This window comes from Emys orbicularis, chromosome 3, assembly GCF_028017835.1.
Source record: "Emys orbicularis isolate rEmyOrb1 chromosome 3, rEmyOrb1.hap1, whole genome shotgun sequence".
Lineage (NCBI taxonomy): Eukaryota > Metazoa > Chordata > Testudines > Emydidae > Emys > Emys orbicularis.
Window position 1 is genome coordinate 83,293,149 of NC_088685.1, and position 15,517 is coordinate 83,308,665.

Here is a 15,517-nt window from a genome sequence, read left to right on the forward strand (position 1 = left end):
ACCAAACTGGTTGAATCACTCTGAAAGACAGACAGTGTGAGGCAGCGGGTAAGACTGGTGTTTGTCACATTAGAGACCTGCATTCTGTGCCTGCCATGATGTTGCATAAGCTCTCTGCCAAATGACTTTAATAATAATTTAAAAAAAGCAGGTAGAGGGGGAGAAATGTTCAGCAGCTGTTACCTAACCGTCTTCTAGGAGGGAGTTCATGGCCTTAGTTAATAATGGTAGCATGAGTAGCACTGGAATTTAAACAGAACTCAGAAGTGAGATTTGGGCTCCTTTACCAGCTCAGGGAACTTTGCTTTAGGCTGTAGGGATAATTAGTGAAGGGTTGTGGGTGTATTTTTAGCATCTCCAGAAGTGAGTGACATCACTTGCACCACGGCAGATTTGCCCTCATATTAAAATCCAACTCATTCAAGTTGGCACATAAGTTTTCCGGGAGGACTAAAATGTTATAGGAAGCGAAGTCCCCACAGTAGAAATTTTTAAACTCTTATTATTCTACTAATTCATTTTTCATCAAACCAACATGAAAAACTCAAGTAGACCTCAAAGTTTACATTCTAGGTTTTAGTTTTTGCCGTTTCAATGAGATTTACACAAAATAAAGCTTTGAAGCTCCTGTTAAAACTGAACTCTGTTACAACCTTATGGAGCAACAGCTGCATCATAATATCCAGCTGAGGGTTTGTGGTATGCATATACTCAATTCTTCTCCAACACCTGCTGCTCTAATGGGAAAGCATAACTGAAGCCACCAATAAGTCCTCTTTTCTATGCAGGCTTCTCATAGGTGTCCTGTTTCCTGGTGCTAAAGGCATGGTAACATGTACCAATGTAGTAAGAGAAAATGTATTTATCAACTTGATCAGTGGGAAGAAAAAAAAGTATATTTAGGCCTTTGCCTAAAGCTTTTGTGGTGGGAAGTAATCAATTTAAAGTTTTCCCGTTTAAGTGAGCCGTTGTACATTTTTAGTCTTCAAAATCCTGGAGTTGGAAGTCACATTAGAAACCGATTGTGATGGTCTACACTATTATGTTCACCATTTTTACAAGACTATGATAAATTTTGTGCAGTCTGCCTTGTGAGGTATCAGTTGAAATGTCAATCGTCTGAATATTATTGTCCTGGTAAGATATGCTTATCAACATTGTATTTGAAGTTATAAGATTCTACTATGTATCACTGCTATAACCTGGTCCAAGTTTAAGAAAAGTAGGTCTAAACTAGTTTCTCAGAAACAAAGGACAGACCAACATACAGCCAGGTCTTAATGGTCTATTTCCTAATTAAACATTCCTTGGCAGGAAGAAGGGTGTGAGAAAGGACTTTACATTTTGATAAAGACACAGTGGGAGGGTGTGGGGTGGGGTGGGGTGTAAAATAAACAGATTGCCTGTTGCCTGAACCCCAGCTAGAGGTAATCCTCAAAGAGGGGAAAGTGGTATAAGAACAGGAATACTTGTGGCACCTTAGAGACTAACAAATTTATTTGAGCATAAGCTTTCGTGGGCTACAGCCTACTTCATCAGATGCATAAAATGGAACATATAGTGAGGATATATATATACACACATACAGAGAGCATGAAAAGGTGGGAGTTGTCCTACCAACTCTAAGAGGCTAATTAAGTAAGAGAAAAAACCTTTGTAGTGATAATCAAGATAGCCCATTACAGACAGTTGGACAAGAGGTGTGAGAATACTTAACATGGGGGAAATAGATTTAATGTTTATAATGGCTCAGCCATTCCCAGTCTCTATTCAAGCCTAAGTTGATTGTATCTAGTTTGCATATCAATTCAAGTTCAGCAGTTTCTCGTTGGAGTCTGTTTTTGAAGCTTTTCTGATGCAAAATTGCCACCTTTAGGTCTGTTATTGAGTGGCCAGAGAGGTTGAAGTGTTCTCCTACTGGTTTTTGAATGTTATGATTCCTGATATCAGATTTGTGTCCATTTATTCTTTTGCGTAGAGACTGTCCGGTATAAGAAAGAGAGACAGTGGCCTCCAAATCACCTCTCTCTCCCCACATCTCTGCTCAGGTCAGCTACAATGCTCTCAAAAGACAAATAAAGCATCACTGAATTAGGGCAGGAGTGGTCCTGGCTGGAAGGCTCTTCAGCCAGTACAAATGGTAAGACAAAACCTTCACTTAGCTTGTTAAATTGGGTATTAGCTTGCATTTTACTCTTATTTCTTTTGTAACCTATCCTGACTTTTATGCATCATTACTTGTAATCACTTAAAAATCTTATCTTATTGTTTTATCTTAAAAAGTGCATTTGGATTAAGGTGTGTGGAAAACTCCATTTGAGATAACAAGGCTATGATGGAAATGATGGGATTTTACATGAGCTTGCATTGTTCGGTAGTGTACTGTGCAGTACAAGACATTTCTGGGGGACAAGGCTGGGACTAGGAATCTGCTGGTGTTCTTCTGCAGTGTAATTTACGAGTGGTTAGCTAGTAGCACTCAATACTGTGCAGTTGGGAGTAAGTTACAGCTGGAGGCTGTATGTTAACTGGCCAAGAGGGGCTGTTCACCAGTAAAGCAGTGTAAAAGGCATTCCAGGTTGGAGAACTGAGGAGAGACAGCTATCCAAGAGTCCAGATTGTACCATGGGGTATGTCACACTGATGCAGTAAGGATGTAGCAAAATGTGTACAGGAAATATCTGATATCTAAAGCAGTGGTTCTCAAACTTTTTTTCCCACAGACCACTTGAAAATTGCTGAGGGTCTCAGTGGACCACTTAATGATCTTTCCAAATGTTGTTTGTACCGTTAGCTAACTATTGTAAAGCTCTTTGGATAAAAGCGCTATATTAAAAAAACCAATAACTTTTTTGTTCTACAAATAAAAGCACACAACTCATATTTTAATATCAGTAGTCTTACCTTTCTAGTGCGATGGATGTGCCCACTCTCTCCTGCCGCGGCAACCCCCGAGCTGGGGTTGGGAAGGAGGAGAGTCTCTCCCCCAACCACAGCAGTCACATAGCTGAGGCTGGGAAGGAAGGCCGTCTCTCCCTGGCAGCCGCAGCCCTGCACATCCCAAATTCCCCCCACCCCCTCTTCTCACCCCACTGCCCCCTCCCACCTACCCCCTATTCCCCCCAAGGCCACCACTTCACCTTACATGTGCGTTTTCCCCAAGGTCTAGGCACCTAATTAGTGGAGCCATGCCTCCACTAATTAGGTGGGTGGCCCTTCATTCTCTTGTGTGCGGCCGCCCAGGCGCGCACCTTAGAGGGAATTATCTGCGGACCACCTGAATGGAGCTTGCGGACCACTGGGGGTCCGCAGGTCAGTTTGAGAACCTCTGATCTAAAGCAAACTTTGCTCTGTAGTTATGAAGTGTGATTCTTAGTGACAGAAGAGTTTCATGTGGCCCTACATTTCTTGGTTAAATATGTTAATCCTTTCTTAGATACAAGGATTGTTAATATTTGCAACTGATGCTACACAATAAGTTTAAGAGTACCTAAATCCCATCTTTGACTCTACTCTAACAGGTTGCAACACCTTTGGTGATAGAGGGGGAGAGATACAGCAAAGGGCAACATGCTTTAATTTTGCATTAACATCAGTACACTGAAACAGATGAATGAATTCAAGCTGTCTTTATCCACAGCAGGTAAATTCATCCATTTCAAGTCAAGGTTACACAGAGAGATTGAAATCAAAATTAACTGTTGCAGAGATAAGCATGTTTAAGGTGTAACAGACAAGTGCACTGCAGTCAGCTGAAACAAAAATGATTATACACTTTTGATTATTGTTCATATTTTACATATTTAATTTTTTCCTTAATGACTATAAACTAGTTTGCTTAATATTTTGCTTTCATCTTTTCAGAGAATCATAAAGGTGTTCATAGGACTAGTGTATATTTAAATTATAATTTTTTGACTCAGTAATATGATGCTTTGCGATTCTTCAATCATGAACAGGATCACTGACATCAGCGTACTTTTTGAAGTTGTATTGTGAGTTAATGCTTAAGAGAAACAAACTTGTTTGCACCACATTTTTTTTTTAAAGGGTAATTTAGGACCTCTGATAACAGCAGATTTGAGCATATCTAATGAGTTTTCCTTCAGCATTTTCCAGATGGACTGGTGAAGAGTTGATAGCAGTTTATGTTTAATTTGAGGCAGGAATTCCCAAAGCATACTGCTGGTGGGATGCCAATTAGGTCTGTCTGCATCACTCTAATTGTTGTTACATCAGTGAGTTCTGTAACCCAAAGGAATTTAACAGCAACAGGGCAAGACACTGTTGGCTGCAGCATACTAAAATGTTAACAAATGTTATACTGGAGAGGTAGACATCCATTTCTCAAAATGCCATTGGCCAATCTGTGCTGTAAACAGATTGGGTGTGGTTTCCAAAAGAAAAAAAATGAAGTAGTATTCTCCCCACCCACATTTGGATTTTCTTCAGGTGGCCATATCTTGTCAAAGAGACCAATTAGTAACTCTCACTGATAGCCCACAAAGTTTAAGTTTCACACTAGGATCTGGGTTCAAATCCTATGCTGAAACACAAGTACAATCAGGGGAGTCAGCTGCATTGTGAGAGGTGACAATTTATGTAAGATTTTAAATTGGAGGTAAATTTTCCCAGTGTCCTCTATCAGTCTGAGTGGAAATTAAAAGATCTCCTGGCAATTTCTGAGAGATCTGGAGTGCTGGTCAATGCAAACCTCTCTCAGGGTATGTCTATACTACCTGCTGGATTGGCGGGCAGCGATCGATCCAGCGGGGGTCGATTTATCGTGTCTAGTCTAGATGCGATAAATCGACCCGAGCGCTCTCCCGTCGACTCCTGTACTCCACCGCCGCGAGAGACGCAGGCAGAGCCGACGAGGGGACACCGCGGTGAGTAGATCTAAATACGTTGACTTCAGCTACATGAAAAGTTGTGTAATTTAAATTGATCCCCCCAGTGTAGACCAGGCCTCAGTAAAACAATTCCTGATGTTCAAAGGAGTAAGACCCATTCATGAGTATTAAGGGGGAGATTTAACAAAAGCATCGGATTTAGGAGCAGGAGTTCTATTGAAAGGCAATGGGGCCTAAGAAATTTAGGGGCATAAATACCATTGTCTTTCAATGTGTCTTGTACTCCTAAAACAGTTAGTGACAGCCATATTTACCTACACATGACACTGCACTGTCAATATCTAACTCAACATTTGTGAAGGGTCTGTCGAGGGAACCCCTGGACGAAAGCTAGGCTTAATCCACAAAAGAGAGAGAAAGAGACTGGAATTAAGGTGGAAAATTCATGAGGGGTTAAATGAAATGAGCAATTTGTCTGGACTGAGCAGGTGTGACTTCCTTTCTTCTGCATTTACAATCACTAGGGTAACCATGTTTCCCAAAGGGAAAAACGGGACATGTGGGGCTGGTCCAAGGCCCCTTCCCTCCCACCCCCACAAGGCTGAGGTCGCTGGAACCCTGCCTGATCCCCCTCCCCCACGAGGCTCGGGTTGCTGGAACCCTGCCCCATCCCACAAGAGGCTGGGGTGGCAGGAACCTTACCTGCCGCCCCTGGAAGAGGCTGTTGCTGTTCACTGCAATCCTGCTTGCCACCCCCATGAGAGCCCTGCCTCTTCCCTCTGCAAGGGGCTGGCATCTCCACTCGTACATACACACACACACACACACACACAAATTCCTCTGCTTCCCACCTTTTGACAAGAGTAGACATTTGTTCTGTTTGCTCTTGCCAATTGATCAAGTCGGCAGAGCAAACAAGACAAATACCCACTTTTGCCAAAAAAGTCAGGACGGCCGGGACAGGGCTTAAAAAAGGAACTGTCCTGGCCAAAACTGGACATATGGTCACCCTAACAATCACTATTTATATTATGGGATTCTTCACTGCTGCAAGACTTCCAGATGACAATACCAGCCTTCTTCGCTGCTACAGAACTCACAATTATCCATGTTTATCTCACCTCCAGGTGGCCTTATTGTAACATGCTCTATTTGGGGCTAGCACTGAAGACCTATTGAATGCTTCTGCCCTATCTGAAACCTCTCTGCCTGGCTGCTAAGCAGAGCAAGCCAACATGAGCTCTGCATTGGCTTCCCATTCATTCCTGGGTGGAATCCAAGATGTCCATAGCTATCTATGGAGCCCTGAATTGCACAAGAGCTCTCTTCTAGTCTATTTCCTAGACTGCCTCTCGCATGATACCCCATCATGGCAGCTACTACCAGCAGAGAATGGCCTTACATCTCCACAGTGGAACACCTAGGGGCAAACAGCAGACCATTCTTGGTACAGGGCCAAGCTCTAGAATTCATTTGTATTTGCAGTTTGCTGAAGCCATAGCCCAAGACTGCCGGTATAAAAGGATGTACAAATTTACCACTGTTATGCTGGCACATGGACAATAATTGTTCCAAAACTAAGATTACTCTCTGTGGTCCACATGTTTGTTTAGATAGTTAGGCATACACTCAAATTGTGGTCTCAATAGCCTCAAATAGTAGCGTACATGAACATTTGCCAAGAACTTTTCATATATTGAACTTGTTTATGACAGAATTTAGTGCTAAAAAACTGCTGGATTGAAAGCCTCTATGGATGAAATGGGTAGAGCACAGGCAGCAGTGCAAAGTTCGCCATATTACTCCAGCAGCGTACCTCAACTTTGTTTGCAAGTACCATCAAATCTTTGGCCTCGTTGCCAATATGCCAGATTGGAACTTTTTTTTTTTGGAGGGGGGGTGGTATACACCTCTGAACTAGGAAATGAACAAAGCAATTAGTTAAATGGCATTCTAGACAAAACATTTGTCAAAGTTATACAGTACACCAGTGCTTCTCAAAGCCAGTCCGCCGCTTTTTCAGGGAAAGCCCCTGGAGGTCCGGGCCGGTTTGTTTACCTGCCGCGTCTGCAGGTTCGGCCGATCGCGGCTCCCACTGGCCGCGGTTTGCTGTCCCAGGCCAATGGGGGCTACGGGAAGCGGCGGCCAGCACATCCCTCGGCCCGCGCCGTTTTCCACAGCCTCCATTGGCCTGGGACAGCGAACCGCGGCCAGTGGGAGCCGCGATCGGCCGAACCTGCACACGCGGCAGGTAAACAAACCGCCGCGGACCGCCAGGGGCTTTTCCTGAACAAGCGGCAGCCCGACTTTGAGAAGCACTGCGAGTACACCACCTCACAAATGTGAGTTTATGAGGCCCAGGAAGTAGACAAAGTTAGTCCGATAAGTTTTGTTTCATTCGACCCTTCAAAGTACTGGACCCGTTCTGTAACCATTACATTTTTGATGGCTGAGTTTTTCATTTTCTAACTTAGGGTTTGGTGGATTTTTTGTTTTGTTTTTTTCTGTTCACATCAACTTTGTTTCTTGGAAATAAATATATTACCTATTTAGGAAGATAGTTAGGTGATAGATGGGATTACCCATGAAACACACAGATGCATTAATATCTAAAAAGGAAAAAAAAAAAAAACATTTGAACTCAAACATTCAGTATCAGTCAAATATATTCTCCAGCAGGCTACACATTATTTGGTAGAGAAAAAGATTAGTTCCTTTGTTATATTAGCAATCCGAAGGAGCGGATGGACTTTTATGAATGCAATACATATAGCAGTTATGGTCTATCATATCCACTGGCAAAAAAGAATTTAATCAAAAAACTTTATGTAAGGGCCACGGAGTTCAATCCAAGTGTATTGCTTAGAGAATACCAAGATTTTCATACATAATTTATTATATATATATATATATATATATATATATATATATATATATATATATATATATATATATATATATATATATATATATATATATATATATATATATATATATAAATACAAAGGAATGCAGGATTTTCACAGATTCTAAGACCAAGAGGGACTATTGTGATCATCTAGTCTGACCTTCTGCATAACACAGGCCATAGAACTTCCCCAAAATAATTACCGTTGGGGCTGGAGTATATATCTTTTAGAAAATCATCCAATTTTGTGTTTCAAATTACCAGTGATTCAAAATTTCAAACTTTTTGGCTTTATGTATTTCTCCACAACTACAACATCTATAAAAGTGATTTTAATCTGAAAGCAAAAAAACCAAAACAAAACAAAAAAAATTTAAAGTATATTGATCGTGTCCAAGATTTCATCAACAGTACAACCAATGCTTTTAAAATCACTTTGCTAGTCACTGCAGCAACACTCCAGATGGATGCATTCTTACTTTCTCTTTATTTCACAAAGGACAGTCCTTCGAGTCTGCAATATTGTATCAAGCAACTATGTATCTTACTCCTATACAAGCCAGCAAGCCTATTTACCCTCCTTCATCTTGTCCTATTGTACTACTGCAAGGGAAAAGTAATCAGTTCAGAAATTATTTTGCCTAACAAGCTATGAAAAATATATATATATATATATTTCAATGCAGAAAACTTCAGGGATTAGAGAACACATTGGTGTTTGAGGGAAGATAAATTCACTTTGCCTATAACTCCAAACATTTTTAATGCTGTTATAATTCCCACCCTGAAGTCATTAAGAAACCCTGATCATTATTTTTTACAAACTGCTGCTCTTCCTCAAACACTAGTGTTCTTTGCATACCAAAGAGGATAATGGTCATTATCACATAATGCATTCCTAATGAAACAGAACAAACTCAGCAAAGCACTCAAGTGGAGCCAAGTGGCTGAGTTAGGAACTGGACTGATGTTCCCATAAACCAGGCGGGGGAAGGTTAGACCACCTGGAGAAGGAAGAGTTGGTGGCAACAGAGATCCAGCTGCACCAGGCATGGTACCAATACCCAGGGGCACAGAAACCATAGTGATGTCAACAGCAACGGTGAGCTATTTTCCAGCACTACTACCAAAAGAAAGATTGCAGGCACGACAGAGGAGGACTGTTGCTGAACTGACAAGCAGAAAGGACAAAGCAAAACTACTGTATTTCACCTTTTAAATGACATCAGTACTGTTTTGCACTTCATGCTATGTTTTGTGTGACAGTCTAAGACCCATCAGGAGTGAGGTTCTATGACAATGATCTGGTACATTCTTGAAATGAACGCTTGGATAAAATTGGTTAATGTAATTAAATCAATGACCTCATAAGGATTTGTATTATCATAGCACCTAAGACATCCCCCCCCCAGTCATTAGGGTTGCCAGGCGTCTGGTTTTCGTCCAGTTAGCAGCTCAGTGGGCTAAAGTAGGCTCCCTGCCTGCCCTGACTCCATGCGGCTCTTGGAAGTGGCCAGCATGTCCAGCTCCTAGGTGCAGGGGCAGCCAAGGGGGCGCTGTGCGCAGCTCCCGTAGGGAACTGGGAACCATGGCCAATGGGAGTTGCAGGGGCAGTGCCTGCAGCCATGGGCAGCGCGCAGAGACTCCTGACACCTCCGCCTAGGAGCTGGACTTGCCAGCCGCTTCTGGGAGCCACCTGAGGTAAGTGCCGCCCTGCACCCCAAACTCCCTCCCGCACCCCACACCTCCTCCCGGAGCTCTAACCTTGCAAACACTGGCATGTGCATGTGGCACTTTCTTCCTATTTGCCTTTGAGTACACTGCAAGTTGTTTAAACCCTGAATAGTTGAGGACCTGGCCTTGAGAGCCATCTCTTATTCTATATCCACCTAGGTGGATCTTCACTGTTAAAACACTCCAGAAACATTGGTGGAGCCCTCCCAGGCTGTGTGTAACTTATTTTCCACCAGCCTACAGAGTTTCCTCACCTACTCCTATCTCAAGTTCAGCTCCACCACTGGTAGCAACAATGGGAAGTCTTAGGAAATGATTGTTCTTCAACTCTACCAGCTGTGAAAGGCTTTATGAAACTTACTGTTTAACTTTGAAAATATGAATCTGGATGTTACAAGGATATATTCTGTAGGAGTTTGTAAAAATACACCATAATACACAAACATCAGTATTAATTAAGACAACCCATTTGTTGTTCTTTTTAAGATATCCTACAACACTGTATTCATTTCAGAAATCTTCATTCCACACTGCCCTCTACTGGGAAATTAGTCAAACTGATTTTCCCCCTTCCCATCTTAAATTCAATACAAAAATATTCTGGAGTACTGAAGAGACTTGATGCCATCATCTTTATATTTATAGCTGGATTATTTTTAAAACACACAGACTGGAAATAAACTAAATTGTTTCTATCAATCAATCTTTCAAAGCAATCTTTCAATAATACCATTTGCAGCATCAGCAATTATGTTTAAATCAAACAGCTATTGTATCAGACAGACATGCAAGCGACTGAGTAATGAGTCAGGGAATTGAGGCTTTTTTATTGCATGTTGTCTCTCAAAGGTATTAAACTGACCAAATTTCTTCTACTTTGCTTTCCCCAAGTCAGTGACCTATTTTCATTTTTCTCCTTTGAAAAAAAATATACCCAATCAGGTCTATATCTGCCATAGAGAATTTTTAAAGTACAGTGGCTTTACTGTGACTGTCATCCCAAGGATTTCCTTTTCAAGTGTATTCCCCCACCTAGGAGTCAGCCCTGCAAACTCAGGCTTGGATACAAGATTCAAAAGGAGTTCTTTCCATCTCCGGTATCACCAGCAGCAAGCAAGGTTCTATAGGCCAGATTAAGCTTTTCAATTACACTTGGTATATACCCCATGGCCTTATTTGGGTTTGCACTGCTATAACTGTATAAAATGGAAGAGAAGGCAGCTCTCCCAGCCCTGCAAGGCCAATACGGCTAAGCGCTACGTAAACTTTTTGTCACTTAAGGAAGCAGAGAAGACTCTGGATATACACAACGAATATGCTTAATAAAAAGATGTTCAATTGCAGATGGTTACATTTCATAGGATATCAACACCTTAAGAGAAAATAAGCAGTCAAAGATATTTATAGAGCGCAGCAAAGCCAGTAAACATTTTAATTAATAAAAGATGCCCTGGGTGTACAAAGTCTCTTGAATTTTTCCAATTAACTTTGTATCGTCCATTTTTCTCACACACACCTTCAAAAGTTTGCCAGACAAGATTCAGTCAAGTCTTACAACCAAGTTCATATAAAGAGAAATTCTGATCTACTTTCCCACCCTTTACACACAGCAATTTCCCTTTTACCATGAAGGGACTTTGGGAAAACACTACAATTAAAGTAACAATAAAACAATTTTATTCAAGATACTAAAACTGATGGGCAAGCTCCACACACTGCCCCCCCCCCCCGTAAGAGTCCTCATTTTTTATTAGCTTGTTTTTTTCATCTAATACATACAGGTGCAAAGTATTTCACAACAGGAGCCCAGGGCACTCCTACAAGTTTTAACAGTTTAAGCATCTTTATTAGATTAGTACATAGCTATTTGTCTCTTCAGTAAAATCAGGTAGGCTACGCTCAAATCTTAAAAAAAACAAACAAACTCCATTAGGTCCTCTCACTCCCTCCCCAGGATCAGAATTTCAGGTGGATTAGTCTTCCTAGATCCCAGGGAAGCAGTACTAATTCATTATCCAGAAATTTCTCTATTCATTACTTCCCCCAGGGTTCACAGCAGCAACCCCTTTCAACATCTGCAGGCCCTAAGACATCTGGCAGCTTCCCTACGCTCTTCATATTAGTTTTCACGCTATACAAAGATAAATTCTTGCTACAAAACATTAGAAAGGTGGTTTGCTCATTCAACATAAGGACCATATTGTGTCATTATCACATACAAAATGTCACAGAAGGCAAATTTTACTAGAAAAAAAGCCACATCTTTCATTAATGTAAATCTTCCTCAAGCTCCCTGTCTTGGTGGTGGAACCACTGCGTACAGAACTGACACGGACATGGTCTTCAGAGGCCAAAGGTGTGACGGCAACTCTGCGCCTGGCATGGCGGACGCTTTGCCTTTCACCATGAAGATTCTACAATGAGTTCTCCTCACACTCAGCTTGATGTCACACATCAAGACATGTCTACCATGCTTCTTTCACTTGAATAGGAAAAGCCTCTGTTGCAGGTTTCCCCTCCATTAACCGACAAGAGATCATTCAACAGGTTCCTACTATGGGTTTGGAGGCAAGATTTCCCTCAAGAGAGCACACCACGACCCCTTATATTATTGACCTACCTAGCATAAAAAGATCCCCTAGGTTTTGTACATATCAGAAAACAGTGCCCAAAAGGAAAATGAATTAGCTTTCACAACAACATGTGTACTCTAACAATGTGCGTCACCAGTGTGAATCAGTGGGTTCATCACTATGAGACATCTGTCACCAACAGACTGAGAGGAATCAGTTTATTTACAAGAGTGAGAAAATAAGGACAACAGTTTTCAAGTTACATCCCTTTCTTATCAATTTAACTCCATAAATTTTCTAGTTTTTACTATTTGACTAATTTTCAGTGACAGTTAAAGTTTATAGTATGTGATCTACTGAATAACTACTTCATGGATGGACTGCATGGCCTAAGACAAGGGTTCTCTACCTTTTTCTTTCTGAGGCCCCCAAACATGCTATAAAAACGACATGGTCCACCTGTGCCACAATAACTGGTTTTCTGCATCTAAAAGCCAGGGCCGGCATTAAGGGGTAGCAAGCAGGGCAGTTGCCCCATGCCACAGGGGCACCAGGAAGCTAAGTTGCTCAGGCTTCTGCTTCAGCCCCAGGTGGCGGGGCTCAGGACCTCAGGCTTCACCACCATGCAGTGGGACTTCAGCTTTCTGCCCTGAGCCCCGGCAAGTCTAACACTGGCCCTGCTTGGTGGACCCCCTGAAACCTGCCTCTAGGCCCCTGGTTGAGAAGCCACTTGCTTCAGAGGTCTTTGCCATCTCTAGATTTTATGATTCATACGTGCTCTAATTTAAAAAAAAAAAAAAAAAAAAAAAAACCACCAACCCTGCTTCACGGAGCTTTTTCTCTCCAAGGAATTTCAGAAATGAGGGATCTAAATCTGGATCACTGCCTTTTTCTTAAATGGATTTTTAAAATTCTTTGATAGAAACTATTTGTCTTCCAACTGTTCCAGCTTTTCTGTTGACAGTAACTTGCAATTTTGAAAAAAATATTTAACTACTGTAGTTCTATGTGCTGAGTACACCAAACAGGACAAAAGCAGTATTATTCATCACAAAGGAGATAAAAATAAAAATAATAAAAAGATCATAAATAGCAGTAGAGCAGAATGGTTAAGTACAGTAGCTGGAGTAGATCTGAAAATTCCAAGAGAATATCAACTATTAAGAAGATCAGTTCTAGGATTACCTGAATGATGACTATTATCACCGATTCTGTCTGCCAATTTATATGCAGGGTAGGAGTTACTCTGTAGCCAATACGTTGCTATTTTCAACCCACTCAAGTCTGTCTGTGGCTCTTTAATAAATTATTATAGGTGAGACTGGTAGTGCAGCCTAATATTAAGATTGCCCAACACATCCCACTAAAAGGATGCTTTTAAAACTTTGCCAGAGTTTAACCATTTGGACTGATTTTCTGCGCCTGCGGTCTGTCTCATGCTGAATTGTTTTGGAAAATTTCAGTCAAAACAGCTCAGCCGTTTCAGAGGAGACTCGGGGCTTGGGGACAGGGAAGTGTTTTGCTATCCTTTGGAGTAGGAACTTGAAATTTGGCAGCGGTGGCCTTTGTGTGTATTTTTTTTAATACCATCCCCATTAAAGACTATCCATATTTGACATTTTTAAAAAAGTTGGAGTTTACACATGCTTATCAGAGACTCCACTCTTGGGATGAGCAGGACTTTTCTCCACACTTTCAGCTCTGGGCTGCTGTAGGCCCTGCTGGTGCCAAGTCTGGTCACCTAAACTGAGAGCATGGGAACCTGTCTCCCCAGTGCTCTCAAATGATTTCCCCTGCTCCTGACTGGAATGCAGAAGGGATAAGAGCTGGACTAAGGGGTGAGGAATGGAACAATGGGACTGGATGGATAGAGAAGACAAACTCGTTGGGCAAGGAAACTAAGGCTACATCTACAGTACAGACGGGATTGCCGCTCTGAGATCGAGCCACCGGCGGTCAATTTAGCAGGGTCTAGTGAAGACCCGACAAATCGACAGCAGATCGCTCTCCAGTCGACCTCTGTACTCTACCTCCGACGAGAAGAGTAAGGTAAATCAACAGGAGGGGGAAAGAGGAAAAGAGAGACTGAGATCACATCCATCCACCCAGGGGCAGGAACTACTGGCTGGGTGGTAAGATAGGTAAGAAACCTAAGGAGTGAAGCCTAGGACTGGCTAGGTGAGGAGAATGGGAGCTGGAGTGGGGAAGAGACAGGACTGGGACATGGACAGGTTGGAGTCATGTTTGGGGAGCTAGAAGAAGAATCTGTGCCTACTAGAGCATACTCCCTACCAGAGCATGGAATGGAGCCCAAGAATCCCAAGTCTCACCACTACTCTACAGTCAGCAGATACCTATGAAATCCACTGGCAATTTTCCATCCCCCTCGGGTGTTGGTCCACATAGAGGATGACAACCTACTACTGCTATCAGTTATTCCGTTAGTTCATGTGGCAGAGGTCTGTTTAGTTGGTCTCAACTTTCCAACCCTGCTGATGACCTATGTGGGTGTCAATATGCCGCCATATGATGGCATTTGTTTTTTCAGTGTGCCTTAAAAAATTAAAACAAAAACAAAAAAAGCCCCCCTCCACACACAACCCAGGAAGTTACACAGAGAACTATGTTAAAATAACATTAGGATTGCAAAGTTAAGCACTCACAACTTAACTTTAATTCTGGCAGTTCCTACCTATGCAACCTTAATTCAGGCACCTTCTGAATATGCATTATGATTAAGGCTATGATTTAGTCATGGAGGTCATGGAAGTCACAGAATCTGTGACTTCCAGTGACCTCCATGGACTTCAGCCTGCAGTGGTCAGGAGCTGGGGGGAACCCCCGACCACCGTGGGCAACCCCCTGCAGCTCCCAGCCCCCATGGGCAGTGGGGGACCCCCGCAGCTCCTAGCCCCTGCGCAGCTGCCCCGCTTCAGACAGTGTGGGGACCCGCAGATCCCCATTTTGTCAGGTATATTTTTAGTAAAAGTCACGGACAGGTCATGGCTTCGTGAATCTTTTTTGTCCATGACTTTTACTAAAAATATCCATGACAAAATCTTAGCCTTAATTATGATAGTATCTTTAACTACTTAATCACGTGTAATTTTTTCCACAAAAACCCTGCCTCGTTCCATGTACCATAGGATGCTGCTCACTAAATGGCAGCTATTCAATGTTTTGTTTTATCTTTATTATTCAGTGTGTGGCCTCTGCTTATTTGCTTAACACTATTCAAATCCCACCCTGAAGACAACTATTAATTTCCTTGCAGGCTTTTCTAGAGTAGTCATCACTATAGCATCTGAGTGCTGCACAAACATTAATCTATCTTCACAAGGCAGCTATGAGATGAAGAGTATTATTATCCCCATTTTATAGATGGGAATTGAGACACCGAGACCAAGGTCAAAATTATTAACTAATTGTGTACCCAAATTAAGACATCT

The 15,517-nt window shown here is 42.0% G+C and overlaps 1 protein-coding gene across 1 annotated transcript in view; it reads right to left on the bottom strand.

The window, feature by feature from the left end:
* The window catches only part of PREP (prolyl endopeptidase), a 177,007-nt gene that overhangs the window by 125,562 nt on the left and 35,928 nt on the right, over window positions 1-15,517 (bottom strand). The window lies entirely within an intron of this gene.